This window comes from Periplaneta americana, chromosome 15 (genome assembly GCF_040183065.1).
Source record: "Periplaneta americana isolate PAMFEO1 chromosome 15, P.americana_PAMFEO1_priV1, whole genome shotgun sequence".
In the NCBI taxonomy this organism is placed as follows: Eukaryota; Metazoa; Arthropoda; class Insecta; order Blattodea; family Blattidae; genus Periplaneta; species Periplaneta americana.
This window is the reverse complement of record NC_091131.1, coordinates 136927580-136952372: the sequence shown is the minus strand read 5'-3', so window position 1 is coordinate 136952372 and position 24793 is coordinate 136927580. Positions and strand designations below refer to the sequence as shown.

The window sequence follows — 24793 nt, the reverse complement described above, 5'->3', positions numbered from 1 at the left end:
AACTGAAATTATTTCAATAATTTATTATCTTAATACACTGTTTTCTTAAGTTGACTGAGCATATTGGAAATGTAATCGATGACTTTCCCAAAACACGCTATGATATGTTTCATATAAAACAATTTTTATATCGAAAAGGAAGCAAAAAACCAGCAAATCAGTATTTAACTTTTTCTTGTTTCAAATATCTCGAAGAATAAGCACCCGAAATTAATGACAATACCTACAGTTCGTCCTGTATAATATAAAATAGGATGATGTCCTGACACCCAATACATTAAAGATCTCGTTATATGTAGAATAATTGATTCCTTAATCAATATAAACGGTTTGATCGTTTACAAACATGATTATTTAAAAGCTGTATTATAATTATTGTACAAAAAGGTAGTCCATTCTGTAATTCTAGGTTTACATTGGACTTACTGGATGGAGACTTCTGGAACGCTGAGCATTCAGAACGGAAATCAGACCGCTTTTTAATTTCAAAGACCACTGGAAAATTTGTTTCCTGCAAATCGTTTGCTTACCAAACGATTCTTTTAACATTTCACGAGTCTCAGTAATAAGTTTTTCATATGAATGAAAGCTATCAAATAACAGTTTTTAAAACTAATTATGTCAATTTTACAAAAATATCATACACTTTTTGAGTTTTAAGTTTATTTTATATTTTGGTGGACATTTAGGAAATACATATGTCTAAATGATGGTAATTGTTGCAAGACTTTCGAATCCTAGTAAAGAAAATATTTTGAAGTTCAGCGTATACACATATTATTTTAAACAAAATTATTCATCTTTACTGTAAATACATTCATTACGTTAATATTAAGTTTTAATCGGTAGATACGGGTATCACACTTCTTTAGAAGTTTCAAATGTCATGCTCTGTGACAATGATTTTCCATTAATTATTCCAGTATTTCTTCATGATATCCTCACACATTGCTAGAGGTTCACAAATGGAATTACAGTATGTTTTGTCTCCATTTCTTCAGGTTCTTTACATAACCACAATTTGGAGACATTAACATTTCCGAGTATTATGAACGTTTTTCAAGGCATTCACATTCATTGATAAGTCTAAATTTTGCAGCAGTTTCTCTTTTGAAATAACCAGGAATTTTCTTTCTTTCTTCGCTGTATCAACATCTCAGGTTATTTAGCGTCTGAATGAAATGAAGGTGATAATGCCAGTGAAATGAGTCCGGGGTCCAGCATAGATAGTTATCCAGCATTTGCTCATTTTCGGTTGAGGGAAAACCCCGGTAAAAACCTCAACCAGGTAACTTGCCCGACCGGGATTCGAACCCGGGCCATTTGGTTTCGCGGGCCGACGCGATAACCTTACTCCACAGGTGTGGAAACCAGGAATTAAATTGGAATCCACGTAATCTTGAATTTCTTATATTTTTCATAAATTGTATTACGAAATGTTTCTCGAATTTAAACTTACCAGGCGCTTCAAGAACGCACGAAGTATTTTGGTTATTGAATTTTATTTCTCTTTTTGCCATCGAGTTTGCAATCGAAATATATCTCGTCATTTTTGAAAAGATCGCGCAGTGAGACACTGCATTTCCGACAGTGCGGCATAGTTGGTTTGCAACCTACGTACTTACATGCAGGGCCTCTCTTGCTTATATTCGGACCGTGCCAACGCATAGGCTATTAGGTTCGACGCTGGTGCACAGCTGCGGAAACTACGGCGAGATTACGTTTATATATAGCAGCGGTTACTATTTCAGGCGGCAAATCAGTCACACGCGGCCTTGACTCATAATTCGCTGCTCAGGTAGAAAGAGCGAGCGTTCGATGCACAGTGCGTACTCGCACAGTTATGTTAAGTGCTTAGGCTATGCGTTTAATGACTTTCTCGTACGTCGTCAGCATACACTGAGATAAACATGCATAAAGCATCAAATAGCTCAGCGAAAAAATTCCAATCAGAATTCGATTCCTGGTAGATATTGTAACATTATTGATGGAAAAGACGGTTATAGGTAGTGTTTGAATTGATAAAAATGTACAGGAGGGGAAAATTTCTCGTTAGCATACCAGTATTTTTGTTTGCTTTTTAAGTATTTATATATAATTTATATTTTATTTAACTAGCTAGCTAGCTATTGAGTACAAATTAAAATGATAAAACAAAAATATTTCTAGCCACTACCGTAAGCCGCACAGAAAATGAAATCATGTTTTCGGAAATGCAATTTCAGGAAAAATATCACTATTCAGACCGGTATGGTATTAATAATATTAAAACACATATTCAGCGAGGAAATTTTTTTCTCTCTGATTGGAAATGAACACAGGAATGCAGAAGTTAGGGAAAAAAGTCCAGAAAGAGGGACATTCCACAGACTTTCCCCTCATCAACTCGAATATTTGTTACAGGGAAGATTTTTTTGGTCTGCTTCGACAGGAGTTCTAACTCTGGCAGATTCATTAGATATTTGATGAAATAGTTGGTTGTAAGGTTAAATAAATCGAAGCATTAGAAAATAAGTGTTTTTCAGTCTTTTTGAACACTACAAAATCACAAAATTTATCTTAATTCGAGCCCCGATCTCTGCCTCATTTTCTTCCCTTGCTACTGTTACTTACTGTTACTCCTTGCTACCGCTCCTGTGATTTGTCGTCTTTCTCAGTATCTTTCTTGTCTCCTCTTTTCCCTTCTGATCTCTTATGTGTTCTATCCTTTTATCTACTCGTCCTGACTTCCTGTTTCTCATTTTGTTGCTTCTTTTTCGTCTATCAGATATTAGACCAGATCTTAGCTTCTGTACTTTATCTTGCCGTCCTTCCTTTTGTTTACCTAGTGGTGTAAACTTTAAAATATTTTACAGCCTATATCCTGATTTTTTATGCACTGTGGGTATCAAACATTTCTATATTAATTGTGGAAAAGGTAGAAGCGATCCTTATAGTTATAGAAGCATCTCTTTATTATCTTGCCTGAAGAAAATTATTCTAGCCTATTATCTAGATAAAATGTTAGAAGTTTAATTTTTTGCATTGCTCATGTAATAATGATTAGTTAGGATAATGGAAATGTTTTTACATCCAATAGAGATTAGAAGAATTGGCTGATATGAAGGGTGGTATATGTTATATATAGATTTTAAAGATTTTATTGTAACAATTTGGATGAGTACCTGAGAAACAGGACCGTCATCAACAAGTATTTGATGACAGATATTACATTATATATGTCAATTATGGGTAAACTGTGATATGATATCTGTTACATTTACTTCTCGTTAAATCTCTTCGTTCAGTGCGACATTTAATTCCCAACCTTAAAAGGAAACCGCCCCAGGTCGTGGAGCTTGAATTAATGAAAATGCATATTTAAGCTAATTTTAGTTAGGTAAGAAACGTGATGATAGCCGTTCGTTTCGCTTTTTCCTCGTTTACGAAATATATTGACTTGAAAATCGTTGCTACTTATGCCGCTTCTTGCGCGTATTCCGATCCTCATAGTTCCGCGACACCGTATCACAGCTTTCGCATTAATGCTCTAATCATTTTTTTTCTCTTAACTCATATTTATACAGATTAGCGCAATTCATGGCATCTTTCACTCATTAGTTCACCGTTAAAATCTATAGGTATGCAGCTGGAAGTCTATGAACAAGACTGTACATAATATGCTTTCAAAAACCGAAAGGGGAATTTTGACCTAAAGTAAAACAACGTGTGGACGAAGATAAGCCATTTAATGTCGTGGTCGATGCAAGTAGTTCTGGTAAACTGACAAAAAATCACGCGAGAAGATGGTTAAGAGACGCATTTCTCCCGGGTGTTAAGAAAGACACTCTACTATTTCTGGATTCCTGGAGTGGTCAGATAGATGACACTATATTTACTTTTAAAGGAGTAAACAATACTTTATATGGTAAGACAATTAAAAACAAATTATTCTTCCAAAAACTACAAGATTTGTGCAAATCTTGGATATGTATTTTTTTTTAGGCAACATAAAATTGTAATTCGAAGGCTAGACGAATATTTCACATATAAAATTATCTGTGAAAACATTTCAGATACATTACACGATAGGGGCTTCCTAATGACATTGCATTCTATTGTGTATCAACAGTTTCACTCACCTGTCCTAAAAAAATCATGCTGATATACGCGTGACAGAGGTGTGGATATGTGACTGAGAAACATGTTAGAAAATTTGATAACGTTCTTGGAACAATGTTGCATGTTGGAAACAGTGTATGTGTTAACGAAGAGTGTGAAAAATAAATAAATAAATAAATATATAAATTGTTTGTACTGTTCAATTTGCTCTTTGTCCCGATCACTTCATTTCGAATCCACACTATCATATTTAAAGTGAGATACAAAGTTAATGCACATTTTAAATTCAAACTGAATTTGTATTTCAGCAAGAGCATTCTATTAATGTGAGTTAAGAGAAAAAGAAACAGACTAGAGCATTAATGTGGGAGTTCTGATACGGTGTCGCGGAACTAGGAGGATCCGAGTGCGCGCAAGAAGTGGTATAAGTAGCAACGATTTCCAAGTCAATATATTTCGTAAACGATAAAAAAGCGAAACGAACGACTATCACCACGTTTCTTAACGAAAAAAATTAGCTTAAATATGCATTTTCATTAAGTTCAAGCTCCGCGACCTGGAACGGTTCCCTTGTTAGACTGAATCGCATGTACTCAGATAGAGAGTAGCAAAAATTCCCTACCCCTACCACTCTCTAAGCCAGAACCATCCATTTCCCACGTATCGACCCATAGGGCATAATGTGGTAAGAATGGGTGTTCTAACCCATTCTTACCACATTATGCCCTATGGGTCGATCGGACTACATTTCATTTGTTACCATATAGCCAAATGATTACTTGATTAGTCACGTAAATTGAGATAACTCATTCTGCCTGTGATTTGTCATGTCTTTCCTAAGGATGTAAGACAAAATATTGTAGGGATGAATCCTAAAAGAAAAGGACTTAATTCTACAAATTCCTACTTAATTACTACTTAATTCCCCCATAAAACATTTTGGCAGTTTTTTTTTAAGTTTATGAATGCACAAATTGAGGCCACCTTCACATGTCACACTTCTTGGCGAACTTATGTTGGTCTGTAGTTCAAGATCGCTCGAGGAATCCTTGTTCTAGGCATACTCTTGACATGGTGAAGGCAGTTGTCTTGATATTGATGAATATACTGCAGTACAGGTTTCACTCTCAGTTCTTATATGATGTCTTCATTACTTTGGTCTATTCTTCGGTATCCTAAAATAAACCATTTTCGTACACTATTATTGGCAATTTTAATACTACGACCTAGTACCTTTGTGGCGATAACTAGTAATTTCCTGTACTGCGTCACTCCAATATGCCATTTTTGCCCTAATAATACAATATGACTATACAATTTGTTGACAGCATGTCGACCGTAGGCATTGAAACTAATAATTATGCCCCAATATTATCGTAATTATTTTATACACGATTCACTACGCCGTACAGTGCGCTATTTGCGCGAGCTAGCTGGACAGAAATCAATTTTAGACTTTCTGATTTCGGCACAAATGAGTATTAACTTGGTACTTGGTACAAAGAATGTTAGGGTGCATCCCTTTTACAACTGTGTCAGCTACGTTTTACTTGTAGATTAGTATAAACATTGCCTTATCTTTCCGACCCTCCACTGCGAGTTCAGTCTTAAGCGCTCTTTGTAAGAACGTTTAATTGCTAGTTATTGTGTGACGAATTTGATTCACTGTCATGGAATCTATTAATCAAAACATGTTCTTTATGATAACATACTGTATATGTTTTTATCCTTCCTTTAATATTACTGTGTCTCACAAATAAGCAATTTAAAAATAATTTTCAAGTTTTAACGAAGCTTATAGTATAGGGACTCACACGGACTCACAAAGAAACATTAACCATTATATTCTATGTTATTTTCTGTAACGGTATCTTTTTTCTTTTTTTTTTTTTTGCGGAAACATGTGACAATGTCCGAAATTCATTATTTTCTGTGCCGCGGTGCGCGCAACTCCGATGTGAGTTCGATCTCATTTCTGTGCGGTCTCCTTAAGTATGTTTATGTAGGTGTTATTCCTTGGTATATATGGCTTCTTGCCATAGAATTTATTAATAAAGGTACATTCTTTAGAATAAAACACAAATTCTTATTCATTTTTGTTTTTACCTTGTATCACAAGAGTATCTTTTTTAACATTTGCATACATTCCTTTTCAAAATAAATTTCAAGATTTAACGAGAAATACAATAAAGAATCTGACACATAATAAAGAGAATTTATGTATTTTACTAAGTATTATTATTGTGGCGATTCTGATTTTTGTTTTCTTACGCAAACATGCATAATTTTATTAACTGAAACATAATTTTCAGTCGCGCGGTACTCCGTGATCCGGCATCTGTTCGGCGTTTTGTTAAGGAGTAAGAAAGAGACGCGCAATGCTGAAGTGTTTAAGCTAATCATGTCATAACTGTATTTAGGTTTCGAAAATTGTCAATATGAAATCGAACTAAAAAATTTAATCTTGCATAGTTACATACTGTTTTAAAGGATATCAAGCGCCAGCAGTGTGAACATTTTCAATTCTAGCTGAACAAAAATCGATTTTTGGACTACCACAATTATCTCAGACAAAAACTAATGTTAATGAAACGATAAAGCATCACCACCTTTCGTTTGATATGTGTCATCAAACTTTGGACTCAGCGGAAGTCTGAAGTTTATTTTTTATGACATGACGTATAGCGCTGCTAGTCGATTTCAGTATGTCTTAGAAGAAACGTGTAACTCGAGTATGGTTTATTGGTTTCATAACATAATTTTGGAGAAATTGCACCTAGTGTTCCGCAAGAAAATTTTCTAAGTCGAATGATGTGATACTGCGCATGCGCAACACACAAAGCAGTAACGGAGCTACCATTCCATAGATAAAGCTAGTGACTAACTGTACTTACACCATTTTAGCACGTACATTGCGCAGTAGCTGAACATACCAAATGGAGGCAGTTATAATGCAAACTTTTACTGTTTCATCTATGGAATCTTTGACGACGAAGCCTGACCAGAGTTCGAGAGGGAAAGGGGACAGTAGCTATATCCTGAGTTCGAGCAAAGTAAATGTATTATTCTTTATAATAACGATGAAGGAATTCTTAGTAAAATGGGTTCAAACTACTAACTGAGATTTAACAGAGGAGGTTCATTATGTATACAAGTTTTTCCTTTTTTTATACCTATAATGATGAATTATATATTTTCGGGGCTCGAACCCGGCGTTGATTGGTTCTTATGTTGACGGTTCCATAGATAAACTTCCTCTACTTCAAACACAATCTTTGGAATAAGACAGCAGTCTTTTATACTCTTCACGCGTCTTGTACTCTCTGTTCGACCTGAAGTGGGTTTTTATCGAGAGGAAGAATGGCATAAGTAACAACTTTCGTCACAGTGCAGTGGAGGCAAATGACAAGGGGAGGTTGTAAGCCCTATCCTCGCCCTGTTAAATTTAGCAACTTCAGGTACACTTATCGCAGAAACTATTCAATCTACATCTATGAAAATTTGCACACCTGTAATTGTGATCTTCCTTAACCTACCGACTTTTTCTTAATTTATTAGTTCAGCTAAAAACCAAAAAATGTTAATTTTGATCCAAATCAGCTTACAACCTCCCCTTAAGGTTGGTAGCGCAAAATGCGCAAGAAGTATGTTGACACTCCCTTCAGATGTTAGAGCATAGCGGGACAAATACTGAGCCAATTTTAATTTATTACACTTTCACGGGGCTTAAATATTGTTTATAAATAAGTTTTTCATTTTGGACTAGGCCTACAAAAATATCCCAAATCCCCTGAATTTTATGTAGATATAGGCCATAGGCCTTCATATTTATAAATATATATAAATATTGTATATAATATGGTCGGTACATTCTTATTCTACGCCTATGAAAAATTCGAAAGTGCGGGAAAGTGCGGACCTTACATTTCAAAATTATTGTTTAGATTATTGTCTTTCGGTTTTAAGACGGCAGTTATTCAGCGTCTGGGGAAATGTTTCGAAATCAGAACGGATTATGGGGATGGTGTCATTTGCACTTTATGCTTACGACTTGGACTTTTGCACAAACTTCCATATAAATCTGTTATATAGGAGAAATGTTATTAATTTTCTTTGAAACCACTCTCTATAAAGAGGTAATTCCTCTTACACAAAGGTAGTAGAAAATATAAGCTAGCTGTAATCTCTGTATATAGTTTCATGAATAGGCCTATCTGTTAGACAAGAGAGAAGTTATTAATTTTGTCCAAAATCATTCTTCATACAGGGATAGTTACTCTTACACAATCATAATAAAAATTTGTATGCGAGAAATATATGCTACTGTACAAAGTTGAATAAAAATCTGTTGGACAGGAGAGAAAAGTTATAATTTTGTCCAGCTAAATTAGCGTTTTTACTCACTGTGCGCCGTGATCATATTTTTCAGAAATGAGAGAATTGTAGAATTTCCACGAATAAGTGAAGAGTTATTAGGCCTACTTATCATTACATAAAACACTTCTCTTTGAAAAACTAAAGCAATAAACTACTGTTTTTAAAATTCACATCGGCTTCCACTTTTAATGCACTTAGTAAATAATGGAAGATCGTTTTCCATTAGATCTATTTTGGGCGGGAGAATGCATTTTCCATTAGGCCTATTTGGAAGGGAGAATGCACTCTTTGTTGAGAATCAGTTGACAATTTATAATACAGTTGCGGTACAAGAAATAACTTATCTTCATTGTATTCAAATAAATTTCCCAGAATCGAAATGGCCTATTGCACTTCAAATGAATCGGGGAATACTAAAACGTTCTAAGTCATCCAACCTTGTTTTTTGGAAAACTAAAAAAAAAAACTGTTTCTGTACTTTCAGGGTTTGTTTAAAAATGTGAAAAAATTACATTTTAATATATGACCTAAACTTGAGCTAAATCATGACCAAAATCACTTTTTTTCTTCTATAAACCTAAAAAAATTCAAATTAGGGCGTCTGACTTAGAACCTTTTAGTTTACTTTCAGAAAAATTAATAAGAAATTGAAAAATTGTTAATGGAATATTTATTTTGTATAAACTGTTTTGTGTACGAACAAAAGTGTCAACTAAAACTCACATTTTAACAAAATGTATGAGAAAAAAATAAAATTGGGGTGTGTGACTTAGAACTTTTAGTTTACTTGAGGGAAAATTAATAATAAATTGAAAAATTGTTAATGGAATATATATTTTGTCTAAACTATTTTGTGTACAAACAATAGTGTCAACTAAAACTCACATTTCAACAAAGTGTACTGGATAGAAACGTATTTTAGGCCAATTTTTATTATTTTAATCAACTTCTTGCTCCTACGCGCCGCTATCTACGCCTCCAGTGGGCAAGTTTAACAACTCTTCATAAAAGTCCGTGTACGCTAGAGGTACATATATGGCAATAGTGATCTAATGTCTTGTACTTTTGGGGTTTTATATGTACTTTACCTGTCTCGTACGCTATCGCACTGGAAAAGATGGTCGAGGATCACTGTTGTACAATAGCTTGTACGTGTTTACTAATAACCCCTCAATGTGGCTTCTTGTGACTATGGTACCTTTAACAGCTGTGTCACCATCATAAGTACAATGCATTACAGAACTTATACCAAATTGCACTTCGTTTCTTTTTCTGTACCTGTCGCCCTCTTGTTTCCTCGGACACACATGTTTTCTTGTAAAACTCTTGCCACCAGTCTTTATAATTTTTAATGTCACATATTTCAACTTCTACTACTGTAAACTTTCTAGATAAACTTGAAGTTATAATAATTTTGGTCAACTGATGCATGCTGTAAAATCTGTCATGTTTTCTCATGGTCCTTTTGGCAATATTGCGAAATTCCTATCGCAGGGCAAAAAAGAATGCTCTCTGATAGGATAGAATTGTTTAATTTTCTCAAGTCTCTCCGAATCTGTGAAGGCCAAAAATACACTATTAAGAGTGTGGCTTTTATTCTGACCTCCACAGTTGTCACAGTAAACATGAACTTCTTTTATATCATTTAGGAAAGAGTTAAGGTATACGAAAACGAAAGAATACACCTCTTTAGGGCCTTTTTTTTGCGATACCTTCATTGTAAATGTACAAATTTGCATGGTTTTTCTTGACATCATGAATGCAGAATGAGTTGAAATTTAGCTGTCTCAGATAAAAAGTGCCTTGTACAGGGATAACTGGCAATGAAATGTTCTGCATATAATCGAATGCAATGGCAAGAACATGATGTTGATCTTTAGATTTGTCAGGATGTACCTCAGACTGAAGCCGCGAATAAAACTTTTTTGATTAATTAATTCTCCTTATATTTTCTTCATCCATTTTCAATCTCTTTCTAACACTGAAATCTTACAAAATAAACTCAGCTGTCACCGTTTCAATTTACCGGGAGAACAGTCTAGTCAATACGAACGAAAAACTTCTGAGTCAGTCCGGCCAATAGAAACAAAATGGTTCTATGTCACTGACTCAGAACGTTTTTGTTTTCACTACGCAATACAGAACTCTTATATCACCATACAAAGAGACTTGACTTAGAATATTTTTGCATACATAGTTGTATTTACCTTCAAAGAATGACTTCCCGCCATTAAATCAATTTCGTAAAAATAGTGACTTAGAACGTTTTAGTATTCCCTGATTCAAATATGGTTCTTAATGTAGATATGATTATTTATAGAATTGCTGTGGTAACAATGCTTTGATTATTTGTTTTCAGAAATTATAGCATTTTTAATATACACGGGGTATGCTTGCAATTTGCATGAATAGAAATCGGGCTTAACTTTGTAAATACTCGGTACTGACACTTTATCATTAATTTAGATAAAACTGTAGTATTTAACTATTTGTGTCTAACTTAGATTGAAACAAATTAATTATATTGGTATTAATTCATAATTCATCTTACATTTATACCATCAAAACTATACTGGAAAATCACAGACTATAATTCTCAATCTGCTGCCATAGCGTTGGCTTACGGAGCAAGACAAACTGCAATCAGAGCTCGAGTCGTGATGTCTGCTTATAAAATGATAAGTTAGGATAATGCAGGCCTACAGTATAATAAGCAAATTAGATGAGGCAAATGGTACTGTTGGAGGCAAAGAAAAGAAAGAAAGGAAGAAGAAGAAGAAGGAGAAGAAGAAGAGAGAGAGAACAGAGTCAAAATAAGTAAGGAGAAAATAGAAGGAAGAGAAGGTAATAGCAACTAGTAGCTGTTTTATTGACTATATTTAAACGTATTGCCTTATTATGGAAAAAAAACAGAGCATCGGAGTGACCTATTGTAGAGAATTAATATTCATTTTTATACACGACTATATGCAGTCCATGTTCTGACTAGGCCTGTATCTGTCCAGAAGGCGTGCTTGTATGGATGCCATAAGCAGTCCGTTCTAAATATAAAATTTCGTTTTTAAACTCCGTCCCAGTGCCATTTATAGCTGCGGTGACGAAGGTTACACGTCCACAAGTTTACTTAGGTTTTTAAAACCCATAAATGTCTGCCCTTCCACTTACTAGTGATTTGCTGATTCACATGCGTGGAAGGTTCACTTTCCTTCGTACCCATGACGTAGGATTCTCCATGTTACAGGTTTGAATTCCGTTAGTTTCGATAAGTTTCGCTACTGAAAGACTACGAGGACGGATGAACTTTTGAACTGTGTCTTGTTGCCTTGCCGTAACAAATTGTCCTATATCTTTAGGTTAAACGTATTATTTGAAATTTTGCAATTCATTTTGCGTAATTTTCAGAAAAGTCTGTGAATATGTTAGAAATTTAATTTTTCAGTCGTTGACTTTACTACATTATATATTTTGTTAGGTGTTAACCTTTACATAATAAATTGTGTGATGTATGAACGTTTTCGTTGACCATGTCAACATCATCAGATACACTCTGTCATTTTACAATGTCAATACTCTCAATGCTATCTACACAATTCACATACAATACATGTTTACTGTCATATGAAGGTAAAACCTATTAAAAAATTATATGAATTAGTTTTATAATGTTGAATTGTGGATACCCCAACTGTCAACAATTAAAATATACTTATATTATCATGGGTATATTCTTTGCAAATCATCACATGTGAACGATAATATGAACGATGTAATGATATGAGGCTAAAAGTAAGATAAAATATAAAATGATGAGCTAACTCTATTTAATGCTTTACTGTGCATGTGAGGATTTGCAAATTACAATATTTTGTTACAAGGTATTCACTTTTCCATATCATAGTATAAAATTCTGGCCTGTTATAACTGCCTATATTTTGTAGATCTTGGTGTTATTGTTTATGCCAATATGTTGGGTTTAAACTGTTTATAGTTAATCAGATGATGGGCGTATGTTCTGTTGTTGTTCATGTTACACTGAAAAATAATCAAAGTCGTAGGTAGTTAATCTAATTTTGAAACTGATGGATTTGATTATAATAATTGTAATGTATTAAATGAAACTTACGGATAATTATTCAATGTAGTAGTGATGTTGTAGAAGTTTATTTAACGTGGTGTGAATCGAAAGTCTGAAGTCGCTGAAAGAAATTAAGTGTTGAAAATTAATATTAGCTTAGTTAAAACAAATGGTACAATTTGTTATATAAATTTGATTGAAAGTCCGGTTTCAATTAATGTTGAAAAAATGGGATGGCTTCGAAGTACACTAAATAAAATGTAAATGTCGGTAATAAATTCTAACTTTGCTAGAGCAAGTCGGAAATATTTAATTATATTAACTACATACAATGAACAATACTCACTAGTTGTGGAAGTGTTTTCTGTGGATGTTGGTCGTGTACTGGCTAAGTGGAGACTGTGTACCTGTGTTTGACATAGTTTACGTAAGAAGCAAATAGTGCGCGCATGAATACACCGCATCACATGCTGTATAGTGTGTTTTGTAAATTGGGTAAATTTTCATTAATCAATGATTTATCTTTTTTATAATATTTCGAAATATAATATTCTTCTGCCGTGTTTATTTGTGTATTATCTTTATATGTTTTGATTATTGTTAGGGTATCACTTATTGATCCAAGTTCATGTCCATATTGAATGAGATGGGATGCATATTTAGATTTTGTTCTGTTGTGCTTAAAATCGGAGATGTGCTCTTTGTATCTTGTTTTAAAATTCCGTTTTGTTTGCCCAATATATTTGGCATTACAGGTTTTGCACTTTAACATGTATACTCCTTTCATGTTAATTTTATCGGTGTGGTGTAACTGATTGTTGATATTATTATTTAATTTATTGTTGGTTTTATATGCTAATTTTATATTTTCTTTTTGGAAAAAGTTTGCTAATTTGTTAGAAATTACTTTATTGTATGTTAACGTTGACCAGAGCATTACAAATTCCCTTATCTCGCACAAAATATAGAAAGGAGATACAAAATATTTTTAACATCGCAAAAGAAAATGGTTATAGCAGAACCTTAATTAAAAAACTAATACATAAAAAAGAAAATGAACAAAGAACGAAAAGTTCATCTACTTTATCCGGGAACACTAAAGAAAATAACAAAACATGGTCAACGTTAACATACAATAAAGTAATTTCTAACAAATTAGCAAATTTTTTCCAAAAAGAAAATATAAAATTAGCATATAAAACCAACAATAAATTAAATAATAATATCAACAATCAGTTACACCACACCGATAAAATTAACATGAAAGGAGTATACATGTTAAAGTGCAAAACCTGTAATGCCAAATATATTGGGCAAACAAAACGGAATTTTAAAACAAGATACAAAGAGCACATCTCCGATTTTAAACACAACAGAACAAAATCTAAATATGCATCCCATCTCATTCAATATGGACATGAACTTGGATCAATAAGTGATACCCTAACAATAATCAAAACATATAAAGATAATACACAAATAAACACGGCAGAAGAATATTATATTTCGAAATATTATAAAAAAGATAAATCATTGATTAATGAAAATTTACCCAATTTACAAAACACACTATACAGCATGTGATGCGGTGTATTCATGCGCGCACTATTTGCTTCTTACGTAAACTATGTCAAACACAGGTACACAGTCTCCACTTAGCCAGTACACGACCAACATCCACAGAAAACACTTCCACAACTAGTGAGTATTGTTCATTGTATGTAGTTAATATAATTAAATATTTCCGACTTGCTCTAGCAAAGTTAGAATTTATTACCGACATTTACATTTTATTTAGTGTACTTCGAAGCCATCCCATTTTTCAACATTAATTGAAACCGGACTTTCAATCAAATTTATATAACAAATTGTACCATTTGTTTTAACTAAGCTAATATTAATTTTCAACACTTAATTTCTTTCAGCGACTTCAGACTTTCGATTCACACCACGTTAAATAAACTTCTACAACATCACTACTACATTGAATAATTATCCGTAAGTTTCATTTAATACATTACAATTATTATAATCAAATCCATCAGTTTCAAAATTAGATTAACTACCTACGACTTTGATTATTTTTCAGTGTAACATGAACAACAACAGAACATACGCCCATCATCTGATTAACTATAAACAGTTTAAACCCAACATATTGGCATAAACAATAACACCAAGATCTACAAAATATAGGCAGTTATAACAGGCCAGAATTTTATACTATGATATGGAAAAGTGAATACCTTGTAACAAAATATTGTAATTTGCAAATCCTCACATGCACAGTAAAGCATTAAATAGAGTTAGCTCATCATTTTATATTTTATCTTACTTTTAGCCTCATATCATTACATCGTTCATATTATCGTTCACATGTGATGATTTGCAAAGAATATACCCATGATAATATAAGTATATTTTAATTGTTGACAGTTGGGGTATCCACAATTCAACATTATAAAACTAATTCATATAATTTTTTAATAGGTTTTACCTTCATATGACAGTAAACATGTATTGTATGTGAATTGTGTAGATAGCATTGAGAGTATTGACATTGTAAAATGACAGAGTGTATCTGATGATGTTGACATGGTCAACGAAAACGTTCATACATCACACAATTTATTATGTAAAGGTTAACACCTAACAAAATATATAATGTAGTAAAGTCAACGACTGAAAAATTAAATTTCTAACGTATTATTTGAATCTTAATATTCCAGTACTGTATTGTAAAATCATTTTATTATTTCTATTTCAGTCTATTGCATTTTATACTTTCTGTAATGAACGAATGAGCGAACGAGCGAATAAACAAACGAACAAACGAATAAATAAATAAATAAATAAATAAATAAATAAATAAATAAATAAATAAATAAATAAATAAATAAATAAATAAATAAATAAATAAATAAATAAATAAATAAATAAATAAATAAATAAACAAATAAATGAATAAACAAACAAATAAATAAATAAATAAATAAATGAATGAATGAATGAATGAATAAACAAACAAATAAATAAATAAATAAATAAATAAAAAATAAATAAATAAATAAATAAATAAATAAATAAATAAATGAATAAATAAATAAATAAATAAATACTTAAGTGAACAAATAAGTAAATAAGTGACGAGCTGAGCAAATAAATGAATAATTAAGTAGATAAATGAACAAATAAGTAAATAAATTAATAAATACGTAGATAAATGAAGAAATAAGTATATAAATGAAGAAATAATTAAATATATAAAGAAATAAGTAGACAGAAGTAGTATTAAAATGACGGTCACGTGACTGGCTCCCATGGCTCCCCATGTGACGTCAGAAGTGGTCGTGGCCAAAGTATTGCGTCATAGTGGGCGTGGCAAGTGACGTCATGGGCGTGGCCAAAGTATGGCATCATGGAGGGGGCGGGGCTTAAAGTATGACATCACGGAGGGGGTGGGGGACTTAAATTATGACGTAGGAAAGGGGCGTAACTTAAATTATGTCAAGGTTAAAGTGTGACGTCATGCACACGTGCAGGTATGTAATTGAAGTTGTGGTATGACAAGTTCATACATGTTTATCTCATCAATGTTGCTATGTGTGCAAATATAAAGCTGAGTCATATCCGGTAATTGTTCTCAGGTGAAAGACACAAGTTCATACATGTTTGAAAACTGCTATGTGTGCAAATATTATGCAAGGTCACATCCGGCAAAGAATTAATCTATCACACTTAAACACATACATTCTTTTTCTTAAGATTCTAATGTAATGGTAATTTAATTGATTGGGGAATGGGTGTTGGAATGTGGGACATAAATGGATAAAACATTAATCTAGCACACTTGTAAATTAAACAGGATGTGGCTGAAGTGACGTTATAAATTTGTAATTGAAGTTGGAAATGGGGGAGGGGGGGTTAAAATGTACTTTAAGCCAATTGTTGAGTAATTGATAAAATATATTAAGATTCTAATGTACTGGTAATTGAATTGATAAATAGTAATGGGAAATGGAAATTGGAATGTGGGAATTATTGATGGCGTAAATGGTTGTACTTTAAACCAATTTATAAAAAAATTAATCTAGCACACTTGTAAATTAAACACATACATTCTTCTCATATTATTACTATTCCAATGTAATACATTTTGAGTGGTTTGTTTAGCGTATTTAATTTAAGCCATACATTATTACCAACATTAAATTCATCAAAATGTGACATTATTATATTTTGAGGAGTAATTGTAGCAGATAAATCAACGTAGATAAATATTGCATGATGCAAATAATATGCAAGCTGTTAAATTCACATCCGGTGAAGACGCAAGTGCTGAATAATGGCCAGCTATCCAATGGATGTCCTGAAACTGGTTGTACTTTAAGCCAATTGTTGAGTAATTGATAAAAAATATTAAGATTCTAATGTACTGGTAATTGAATTGATAAATAGTAATGGGAAATGGAAATTGGAATGCGGGAATTATTGATGGCGTAAATGGTTGTACTTTAAGGCAATTTAGAAAAAAAATTAATCTAGCACACTTGTAAATTAAACACATACATTCTTCTCATATTATTATTATTCCAATGTAATACATTTAATGTAGATGTATATGTTGTGTAATGCATAAGTGTGCAAATATTATGCAAGCTTGCTGAATCACTTCCGGCGACGATGCAATTGCTGAGTAATGATAAAAGCATGTTCTTTAAGCACCTGCAACGTGTCATATTACACAAATATTGCATGATGCAAATAATATGCAAGCTGTTAATTCACATCCGGTGAAGACGCAAGTGCTGAATAATGGCCACCTTATTATTATTATTATTATTATTATTATTATTATTATTATTATTATTATTATTATTATTATTATTATGGCTCCAATTTAATACATTTTGAAGTAACATTTATTGGATTGATTAATAATTTAATACATTTTGAAGTAACATTTATTGGATTTATTTTAAGCCATACATTATTACCGAAGCAGTTCGTAATATAGTAATTGCTTCTTCTTCTTCTCATTATTATTATTATTCGTCATAAAGAAGATTAAAATGTGACGTTATAAATTTGTAATTGAAGTTGGAAATGGGTGAGGGCTGTTTATAATTTGAAATATATACGTCATAACTTAAAGTGTGATGTTATAAATTTGTAATTCAAGTTGGAAATGGGGGGGGGAAATTTGATAAAATTGTAATGTAATAGTAATTTAATTGATAAATAGTAATGGGTAAGGGAAATTCGCAAGTGTTAATTGAAATTGGAATGGGGGAATTATTGATGGCGTAAATGGTTGTACTTTAAGCCAATTTATAAAAAAATTAATCTACACACTTGTAAATTAAACACATACATTCTTCTCATATTATTCCAATGTAATACATTTTGAAGTAAAATTGAGTGGTTTGTTTAGCGTATTTAATACATTATTACCAACATTAAATTCATCAGAATGTGACATTATTATGATTTAGAGCGGTAATTGTAGCAGATAAATCAATGTAGATGTATATGTTGTGTAATGTATAAGTGTGCAAATATTAGGCAAGCTTGCTGAATCACTTCCGGCGACGATGCAATTGCTGAGTAATGATAAAAATATGTTTTTGAAACACCTGGAATGTGTTATATTACACAAATATTGCATGATGCAAACATCCGGCGATTGTTCTCTCAGCGTCTTATGTTACACAAATATTGTATTGATTACAAGTAAATAATAGCTATCTGCTATGTGTGCAAATATTATGCAATGTCACATCCGACGATGAAATTGCCGAGTAATGATAAAAAACATGTTTTTGATAATGACCTGGGAGGTAATATGGCTGGATGATGAGGTGAATTATTTAGAAGTGTAATGAAAGAAGTATTGCAGTTTGGAATAATTGACATTGAACAAGTTTAGACAGCAGTGGGAGGAGGGCAAGATGATGCATAATACGCTCGAATTTATACAACTATTACACTATCATATATTTTATGAAAGATCTTTGTCAAAAAAACTTTGGTAGTGTAATAGCAGCCATAGCGTTAATAATGTCTCACAATATTTATTTTTTATTTTAATTTAGATGATACTGCATCTCCAGTATCGGTTTGAGCTGAAGAAGAAGAAATCGCACAATTTAAATGCTCTGAGTGTAAAAAAAAGTGACCATGATGAAGCGTGGTGAATGTTAAGCTTGATTATGAAGAATGTTCGAATTGTAATAAATGTTCTTTTTGGAAATAGTTTTGCACTGTAATTTCTTCTATGTCTTAACCATTCATTTCCATCTCACATAACCAAAGGGTTGGGTTCGTTTAGAGAATTAAACTATAACACTTTCCTTTCAGATATTAGTAATCCTTTTCCAATATTGAGAATTGGTATATAGGTTTTCAAATATTAATAATCCTTAAGAATTGGTGTATAAGTTGAGATTATTCTAAACATATATGTTACAAGAATATAACAAAATTCCAGTGGTAGCTTATTGATTTGGGAGCGGTGGATTCATTACATGTTTGTATGATAAAACCTGAGGATGATTGAGAGAATGTCAATGATTAAACTGAACCTAGTCATTGGGGATGGGGATGTGCTTGGTAAAAGAAAATAGTAACAACATAAAATTATGCGTATATATTTATTCATAAAAAGAAATACAATGCATTGAGTATTGAAATATATTTTCAGCTAGTGAATCCCAATTTTGATAATGTTTTCACCAAAATTGAAGAAATTTCTTCCAAATTATACACATAACTGATGATAAATAATTTTTCCACACCCTTTGTATAAACACAACCAATAAGATGGCGCCAAGTGACGGGGTGTTTTCAGCATCATTGCTGCAAATTGCCATGGAGACGGCGAGTTCATTTAAAATGCAGTTGTTTGTCCAAGCTTCTCGGAAACCATGTACATCATAATAGACGTTCTGAAAAAAAAAACGGTGTAGCATCATACATATTGTAAATTGTATAATGTCACAGAAAATAGTAACACATACTTACATTTTTAAATATATGAAAGCACTTTATACATAATCCAATAGGAAACCTTGTACATCAATGGACGTCCTGAAACAAAATAAAAATGTGTAGCATGGTACTTATTGTAAATTATGTCACAGAAAAAAAGTAACACATACTTACATTTTTAAACATATGATATGAGTAAAAGCACTTTATACATAATCCAATAAGACACTTTGAACATTGTGTTCGAACAACGCTCTTACACCCTTTTTGCATACATCTCCTCCGACTTTTGAATGGGATATATTGTACCAAATGATTTATACCATGATATCGAGATTCTCTACTGTTATATGTAATCGGAGAACAAGTTAGTCTCACACCCGCTTTCTTTGTGATAAACATTGCAACTGATACGAAAATCGTAATCTTGTGACATGTTATGTTACAACTTGTCGAAAATCGTAATCTTGTGACATATTGGTTACACCTTGTCGAAAATCGTAATCTTGTGACATATACGTTACAGCTTGTCGAAAATCGTAATCTTGTGACATACGTTACAACTTGTCGAAAATCGTAATCTTGTGACATATACGTTACAGCTCGTCGAAAATCGTAATCTTGTGACATACACGTTACACCTTGTCGAAAATCGTAATCTTGTGACATATACGTTACACCCTGTCGAAAATCGTAATCTTGTGACATATACGTTACAACTTGTCGAAAATCGTAATCTCGTATGTCACAAGATTACGATTTTCGACAAGCTGTAACGTATATGTCACAAGATTACGATTTTCGACAAGCTGTAACGTATATGTCACAAGATTACGATTTTCGACAAGTTGTAACGTATATGTCACAAGATTACGATTTTCGACAAGGTGTAACGTATATGTCACAAGATTACGATTTTCGACAAGCTGTAACGTATATGTCACAAGATTACGATTTTCGACAAGTTGTAACGTATATGTCACAAGATTACGATTTTCGACAAGGTGTAACCAATATGTCACAAGGTTACGATTTTCGACAAGTTGTAACGTAACATGTCACAAGATTACGATTTTCGTATCAGTTGCAATGTTTATCACAAAGAAAGCGGGTGTGAGACTAACTTGTTCTCTGATTACATATAACAGTAGAGAATCTCGATATCATGGTATAAATCATTTGGTACAATATATCCCATTCAAAAGTCGGAGGAGATGTATGCAAAAAGGGTGTAAGAGCGTTGTTCGAACACAATGTTCAAAGTGTCTTATTGGATTATGTATAAAGTGCTTTTACTCATATCATATGTTTAAAAATGTAAGTATGTGTTACTTTTTTTCTGTGACATAATTTACAATAAGTACCATGCTACACATTTTTATTTTGTTTCAGGACGTCCATTGATGTACAAGGTTTCCTATTGGATTATGTATAAAGTGCTTTCATATATTTAAAAATGTAAGTATGTGTTACTATTTTCTGTGACATTATACAATTTACAATATGTATGATGCTACACCGTTTTTTTTTCAGAACGTCTATTATGATGTACATGGTTTCCGAGAAGCTTGGACAAACAACTGCATTTTAAATGAACTCGCCGTCTCCATGGCAATTTGCAGCAATGATGCTGAAAACACCCCGTCACTTGGCGCCATCTTATTGGTTGTGTTTATACAAAGGGTGTGGAAAAATTATTTATCATCAGTTATGTGTATAATTTGGAAGAAATTTCTTCAATTTTGGTGAAAACATTATCAAAATTGGGATTCACTAGCTGAAAATATATTTCAATACTCAATGCATTGTATTTCTTTTTATGAATAAATATATACGCATAATTTTATGTTGTTACTATTTTCTTTTACCAAGCACATCCCCATCCCCAATGACTAGGTTCAGTTTAATCATTGACATTCTCTCAATCATCCTCAGGTTTTATCATACAAACATGTAATGAATCCACCGCTCCCAAATCAATAAGCTACCACTGGAATTTTGTTATATTTTTGTAACATATATGTTTAGAATAATCTCAACTTATACACCAATTCTTAAGGATTATTAATATTTGAAAACCTATATACCAATTCTCAATATTGGAAAAGGATTACTAATATCTGAAAGGAAAGTGTTATAGTTTAATTCTCTAAACGAACCCAACCCTTTGGTTATATGAGATGGAAATGAATTGTTAAGACATAGAAGAAATTACAGTGCAAAACTATTTCCAAAAAGAATGTTTATTACAATTCGAACATTCTTCATAATCAAGCTTAACATTCACCACGCTTCATCATGGTCACTTTTTTTTTACACTCAGAGCATTTAAATTGTGCGATTTCTTCTTCTTCAGCTCAAACCGATACTGGAGATGCAGTATCATCTAAATTAAAATAAAAAATAAATATTGTGAGACATTATTAACGCTATGGCTGCTATTACACTACCAAAGTTTTTTTGACAAAGATCTTTTATAAAATATATGATAGTGTAATAGTTGTATAAATTCGAGCGTATTATGCATCATCTTGCCCCCCTCCCACTGCTGTCTAAACTTGTTCAATGTCAATTATTCCAAACTGCAATACTTCTTTCATTACACTTCTAAATAATTCACCTCATCATCCAGCCATATTACGTCCAAGGTCATTATCAAAAACATGTTTTTTATCATTACTCAGCAATTTCATCGTCGGATGTGACATTGCATAATATTTGCACACATAGCAGATAGCTATTATTTACTTGTAATCAATACAATATTTGTGTAACATAAGACGCTGAGAGAACAATCGCCGGATGTTTGCATCATGCAATATTTGTGTAATATAACACATTCCAGGTGTTTCAAAAACATATTTTTATCATTACTCAGCAATTGCATCGTCGCCGGAAGTGATTCAGCAAGCTTGCATAATATTTGCACACTTATACATTACACAACATATACATCTACATTGATTTATCTGCTACAATTACTGCTCTAAATCATAATAATGTCACATTCTGATGAATTTAATGTTGGTAATAATGTATTAAATACGCTAAACAAACCACTCAATTTTACTTCAAAATGTATTACATTGGAATAATATGAGAAGAATGTATGTGTTTAATTTACAAGTGTGTAGATTAATTTTTTTATCAATTGGCTTAAAGTACAACCATTTACTCCATCAATAATTCCCCCATTCCAATTTCAATTAACACTTGCGAATTTCCCTTACCCATTACTATTTATCAATTAAATTACTATTACATTAGAATTTTATCAAATTTCCCCCCCCCCCCATTTCCAACTTGAATTACAAATTTATAACATCACACTTTAAGTTATGACGTATGTATTTCAAATTATAAACAGCCCTCACCCATTTCCAACTTCAATTACAAATTTATAACGTCACATTTTAATCTTCTTTATGGCGAATAATAATAATAATGAGAAGAAGAAGAAGCAATTACTATATCACGAACTGCTTCGGTAATAATGTATGGCTTAAAATAAATCCAATAAATGTTACTTCAAAATGTATTAAATTATTAATCAATCCAATAAATGTTACTTCAAAATGTATTAAATTGGAGCCATAATAATAATAATAATAATAATAATAATAATAATAATAATAATAATAATAATAATAATAATAATGTGGCCATTATTCAGCACTTGCGTCTTCACCGGATGTGAATTAACAGCTTGCATATTATTTGCATCATGCAATATTTGTGTAATATGACACGTTGCAGGTGCTTAAAGAACATGCTTTTATCATTACTCAGCAATTGCATCGTCGCCGGAAGTGATTCAGCAAGCTTGCATAATATTTGCACACTTATGCATTACACAACATATACATCTACATTAAATGTATTACATTGGAATAATAATAATATGAGAAGAATGTATGTGTTTAATTTACAAGTGTGCTAGATTAATTTTTTTTCTAAATTGGCTTAAAGTACAACCATTTACGCCATCAATAATTCCCGCATTCCAATTTCCATTTCCCATTACTATTTATCAATTCAATTACCAGTACATTAGAATCTTAATATTTTTTATCAATTACTCAACAATTGGCTTAAAGTACAACCAGTTTCAGGACATCCATTGGATAGCTGGCCATTATTCAGCACTTGCGTCTTCACCGGATGTGAATTTAACAGCTTGCATATTATTTGCATCATGCAATATTTATCTACGTTGATTTATCTGCTACAATTACTCCTCAAAATATAATAATGTCACATTTTGATGAATTTAATGTTGGTAATAATGTATGGCTTAAATTAAATACGCTAAACAAACCACTCAAAATGTATTACATTGGAATAGTAATAATATGAGAAGAATGTATGTGTTTAATTTACAAGTGTGCTAGATTAATTTTTTTATAAATTGGTTTAAAGTACAACCATTTACGCCATCAATAATTCCCACATTCCAATTTCCATTTCCCATTACTATTTATCAATTCAATTACCAGTACATTAGAATCTTAATATATTTTATCAATTACTCAACAATTGGCTTAAAGTACATTTTAACCCCCCCTCCCCCATTTCCAACTTCAATTACAAATTTATAACGTCACTTCAGCCACATCCTGTTTAATTTACAAGTGTGCTAGATTAATGTTTTATCCATTTATGTCCCACATTCCAACACCCATTCCCCAATCAATTAAATTACCATTACATTAGAATCTTAAGAAAAAGAATGTATGTGTTTAAGTGTGATAGATTAATTCTTTGCCGGATGTGACCTTGCATAATATTTGCACACATAGCAGTTTTCAAACATGTATGAACTTGTGTCTTTCACCTGAGAACAATTACCGGATATGACTCAGCTTTATATTTGCACACATAGCAACATTGATGAGATAAACTTGTATGAACTTGTCATACCACAACTTCAATTACATACCTGCACGTGTGCATGACGTCACACTTTAACCTTGACATAATTTAAGTTACGCCCCTTTCCTACGTCATAATTTAAGTCCCCCACCCCCTCCGTGATGTCATACTTTAAGCCCCGCCCCCTCCATGACGCCATACTTTGGCCACGCCCTTGACGTCACTTGCCACGCCCACTATGACGCAATACTTTGGCCACGACTACTTCTGACGTCACATGGGGAGCCATGGGAGCCAGTCACGTGACCGTCATTTTAATATTACCGACAGATGAAGAAATAAGTAGATACTTACTTACTTACTGGCTTTTAAGGAACC

General features: G+C 32.4%; 1 protein-coding gene and 2 long non-coding RNA genes across 6 annotated transcripts in view; 1 reads left to right on the top strand and 2 right to left on the bottom strand.

Moving 5' to 3' along the window:
- Positions 1-24793, bottom strand: part of LOC138715373 (uncharacterized) — a 644942-nt gene that overhangs the window by 110357 nt on the left and 509792 nt on the right. The gene's annotated exons all lie outside the window — the stretch shown is intronic.
- Positions 9117-13231, bottom strand: LOC138715374 (uncharacterized). Its single transcript, XR_011336265.1, has 3 exons — positions 12900-13231; positions 12602-12674; positions 9117-12510 (listed from the first exon to the last, which is right to left on the bottom strand). It is a non-coding gene; the product is annotated as an uncharacterized lncRNA (long non-coding RNA).
- On the top strand, positions 13748-15326 carry LOC138715375 (uncharacterized). Its single transcript, XR_011336266.1, has 3 exons — positions 13748-14254; positions 14479-14551; positions 14643-15326. It is a non-coding gene; the product is annotated as an uncharacterized lncRNA (long non-coding RNA).